Consider the following 5,245-nt stretch of genomic DNA (forward strand, 5'->3'; position numbering starts at 1 on the left):
ATTGTTGTTGAATTAGAAGAGTTTCAGGACATAAATATCAATCAATCCATAAAGAGCATTGTAATGTGTTGGAAGAAACAGCTTGAATTCACATAACCAGCGCCATTACTACTAATCCAATCCAAAAGTATGGCTACGGAGTCTCCACATGCAAAGTGAACATCCCAGGGAGAACAACCAACCTTTCTAGAACACACATCAAGAGAGTCTGGCCACAACGATGACTAGTTAGTCAATACGTATGCGACGGATAAATGGAATATCATGCCTTGCCCCTCTCGCACTCCACGGCCCCTCCACCGCCCCTCCACTGTCTTAACTAGTTACTTTGATTTTCATTCCCATTAAGAAGATGGAACTAAGTGGATTGCCCAGTAACAAACAACAGCCATCGAATCACAAAACTATTCATAATTGACAACAAAACCCAATTAGTTTAGAAATGAATGTGAGATTTGTGTGTGAGAAAGAGAGAGACTTTATGGTCAAGATAAAGAGATAAATGAACATGAAAATGTACGGAAATGATGTCAATCATCATGACAAAAGGATGTACAATCCACTGAAAAAATGAAACAGAATTATGAACATCATGCAGCTACCTTTATGGTCCTTAACGAGGTGCATCCACAAACTTGACATGTGATCTGTATTTTGGCAGCAGATCCTAGATGAAAGATTTGAAAGCAGCTTCCACAAAAGTTGCTGTCCACTAAAGATAGAATGATGGTAACTAGTAAGCTACCACATGATATGAGCAGTTAAAACGTGAACCCAAGCACATGGCTACAACATGTATGTAACCCGACAAATTTACCCACAAAAGCAACTTCAAATAGTTGTGTTACCAAATGATCTTTTCTCAGAAATGTTTCAGTTACGAGATATTTACACGCAATTGTATCAGCAATTAAAGAAGGTAAAAAAGGCAAAGCAAAATTGTCAGCTGGGGCGACGACATCGCCGATGTGCTATGTTTTAGGTAAACAATCTTCCACCTAGTCATGATGATGTCCATTTGGATTACTCAAGCATCGCTTGAAATTAAAGTCGCCTCAATGTGATCAACAAACACCATCCTACGCAAAGAACAACAGAGTCCATGAACACCGCAGAGGTAATTGTCCACCGGGAAAAATACATCATACATTGTTGATATTTCAGGGCGTAATAACATGGTCAACCAACGAATCAAGTGTTCTTGCTTTCCTAACACATTGCAACTATTGCCGTTCTACGTCCGAAATTACGATGACCAAAGACATTTGATCGGTTACATGGTATTATTGTTACATAGATATTCATTTGATTGGTTACATGGTATCATTGTTACACATGTATTCTTTACTTGTCCATTGTGCCTCGAACAAAAAAGATTCCACACTTCATTCCACAACAAGCAAGAAAAGTGAAATCAACTGGTTGCCAACATCACAAATAAAAAAACCATGTTGATCAGATGAAATCAAAGGGACAAGCTACCACAGAACAAAAGCCAAATAAAAATAATAACACCATCGCCAAAAACATGACAAATATCTTCAACATCCTATCGTACCAAGAAATTGTGCAGAAAAGTAGCAGAGCCAAGAGCAACCACGCTCTGTGAGGTTAGATGTCGATCAGACAAACATAATCTTGATTGTTATTCACATGAGAAAGCACTATCCGCATTGAATTCAAAGCCTTAAAGGAAGATGCTAATTTGGTACCGATGTCTTCCTTAGGACGAGTTTGCCTCCGCCAGAAACTATTAACAGGCCGTCCACGAGAATCTAGCAATAATCAATTCAGTATCACGTGCAACATGAAATCTCCAATTAAATTCTGTCTGTCGAGCCCGAGAATTCAACCGCACAATCCAGTCCCTATTCTCTATAGATGGAAACTATCACCAGGGTTTTGGAGTGGAATTAATTGCGTTTCCACATTTTCATGTTCCTCAAACACAAATCTTGGCCAAAGAAAATAAAACAACATAAATCTCCTGATTAACAACATTAATCAGTGTGACAACTGCATGGGTTCAACCATCCGCCAAATAGGAGAAAGTGCTCCCCATAAACTACACCAGAACTACAGTCTCCAATCTCCATATCTCGCAGCAGTAGTCCAGCCACCCTAGATAAAGAAGCGTCATAGGCAATAAATGCAAGTAGGCAATGCAGAAGTATTTTGGCCTGGGACATCACCTCATAACAGCCAACGCCAAATCCGCAAAATGGTTGAGAAAGGGAAAACAGAGAGAAAAATATTAACTCGTGTTATTGGTGCCTCCCAAGAAAACAATTTTGACTTTGTAAAAATGATGAGGAAAACACACTATTGTTAGTGTCCTTACCAACAAGGAAATAAATGATGTACAAAAGATGTCCACAGGACGTGGGTGCATCCAATCAACAATCATATTGTCTTCAAACATAATCTAAAATGAAAGATAAATTATTTCACCTCCCCTATCGCTTTTTATTCTTCTGAATAACCTGCTTTAGTATTCCTGCATTCAAAGTGAAGCGTGCCACATGCAAATTTAACATCCCAATGATATTGGATGTGAATAAATATCACCAAGTTTCACTTCAAGTCGGCCAATTCAATAAGAAAGAAAGAAAGCATTGAAGAAAATTCGAAAGGACAAAATTCAATTTGATTAGAATCAGCATGGTAGAAGTTTGACCCCATGATGTCAAGAACGCAAAGAGCTATATCAATGAAATACCCTAGATATCAAACACGACAAATTCACCTTATAGAGAATGTAAAAGAAATAACATTTTTTCGACAGTTACAAAGAAACAAAATAACATGAGAATGACGGTTGAAATTGCATTGACAAGATCTATATGAAAGCAGTACCCCAAATACCAAGAAGACACACCATCAAGTTCTGAACTAGATGTTTTAAAGTAGGATCGGTACCATCCTAAGCTGGAATAATAAAGCAACACCACATGAGACATGCTCTTACAGGGGCTTCCAACGGCTTGATCTGCCACAAGTCGTAGGAGCAGCTTCTATACCATGCTGACGTAGTTACAATAATTAAAGAACCTCTTCCTACGTACAAAGAGAGGAGAGGGGCTTCTATCCACTAACTTTGATGCAGATAGAAGGCCTTAGAAATCACTGTCTTGTGCCATATGCAAGTTACTTGAGCTAAGAGTTGCTTACTGAAAAAATGAGCTAAGAGTCGATAAAGCCTCAAAGTAATGGCATTACTTTAGCTTCTACTTTTTTCAAGGGTAATTGATTTCTTATTTACAAAAGGAATGCATAATACTGCATCATAACACAGAATCTAGTATAGGAAGATATGGAAGATCTGATTCCCACTTTGTAGAGTATCAGGTGCTAAAGTGCCAAAAGGAAGAGTCAGCTTCTATATAGCCAAACTGTCCCTATCCACCTGGCATTTCACCATTGCTGTCCATAGTCCAAAAGCTCAAGCACATATACAGAAGCGAACTCTGTGTAAAACACTTGGCTTCTTATAATTGAATTTGCAAAGGGTGAAAGAAAACAGTCGAAAATTGCTCCATGGTGGAGGCAGGAGAATCAATAGTTGGACATCAAATCACATGAAAAAACATGTCCGTTGATTTTCGAGCCAATTTGTTAACAAAGAAAAATTTATGCAACCCCCTCTCTCTCTCTCTCTCTCGCTCTCTCTCTATCGATTGATTGAAGTCTTTGTGAGCTTTCCCATGTAGTTAGTCATCTTCCACGAAAATCCAATTCACCGCCGCTAAAAGAGCAACACAAAGTGACACTACCCGGTCACTTGAACAAACCATTCCACCCCGAAGACCGCTCTACCTCTAGTCCCAGTCTTCAAGCTCTAGTTAGTTTATCACATTATTATGCAATTTACATTATTAGCACGAAGTCTCTCATGAGGAACTTATCGAATCACTGAAAGAAATCTCAACTTCCCAACAGCTGAAAGTACTTGTACCAAATAGACATTTGCGCAGGTTCTCAAGGGAAAACCCAACAACTCGGACTGGAAAAGTAGAGAAACTAATTGACTGAATCATATGTTCTACATGTAAGTATTCAAAAGTTCCAACATAGCTCTTGTTCTGGTTCTGAAATTCAATCCGAATCATCAATATGATATCTCTACTGCATCGACAGAGCATCCAACCACATAGATATAGATGATAAACTAAAGAATGAATCGATTCAAACGACTAACAAAATCATACAGATCCTCTGAATTGGCAAGTAACTAACCCCAATTATCTCATAAAGATGACAACGATTTCCTTAGGGGTACACTAGGACATGTTCATCAAACGAAAAAAACCTGTTTGCCGAAAAATGGCTTTACGAACTTGCCGCAGATCCCTTCCCTTTGAGTGTACTCCCAGCGCCTTCAAGCACCGAGCACGCAATCATACGCGACCTGGCCAAACTCCATGCCGCAATCTCGTGCGGTGGCAACGTCGCTCTATCTCCCCCGTCGCCGCCGCCGTCGCCGTTGTAATCGTCATCGATCTCATCGAATTCGTGACATCTCCTCGACATCAGCACCGGCGGTAACACCGGCGCCGGCCGGTGATACCTCGATTTGCTCGTTCTCCGGCAGGATTGGGATCATCATCGAGAACGAAGATGACGAGGTACAGGAAGAAGACGAGGAGGAGGAGGAGGAGATTGACGATTTATTCGTTCTCCGGCGGGGCGCGAGGAGGCCAAAGCATTCCGACGGAGCGGCCGGCTATGCCTTGTGGAGGCGATGCCGTGGATTGGTGGAGGAGAACGGAGGTGATGACGACAATGGTGGCGGGTGGGCCCCGTTTGCTTCCTCTAGTTTATAATTTTTTTCCCCTCGATTTCCTCATGTTATTTGAAGCTATTGCTATCCCATATTAACCTCATAAGTTAAATTGAGGGATCAAAATGAGCTAAATATATGTACCTCCGTCTATATATATATATATATATATATATATATATATATATATATATATATCATAAGGTTAATTACAAAATCGGAATTTTTATCATCCATAAAAAGAATGTACAACTTAAAACTCATCTAACCCAATAAGTATCAGCTCAAAAACAAAACATTTGGCTAAGCTCAGACCCGAAATCGTACTCTCAAAAGGCCCCGTCGATAAAGCTCTCGTTTTACTTGCTGCTAACTGAGGAACTTGAAAAACACGTAAGATGAATGGGATAAGTAATAATAGCCCAATGAGTAGAATATATAACAACTATTCATATATATAAAGCA

This window comes from Syzygium oleosum, unplaced genomic scaffold (genome assembly GCF_021117445.2).
Source record: "Syzygium oleosum isolate NSW1041296 unplaced genomic scaffold, Sole_v2.1 Sole_v2.07, whole genome shotgun sequence".
Classification (NCBI taxonomy): Eukaryota; Viridiplantae; Streptophyta; class Magnoliopsida; order Myrtales; family Myrtaceae; genus Syzygium; species Syzygium oleosum.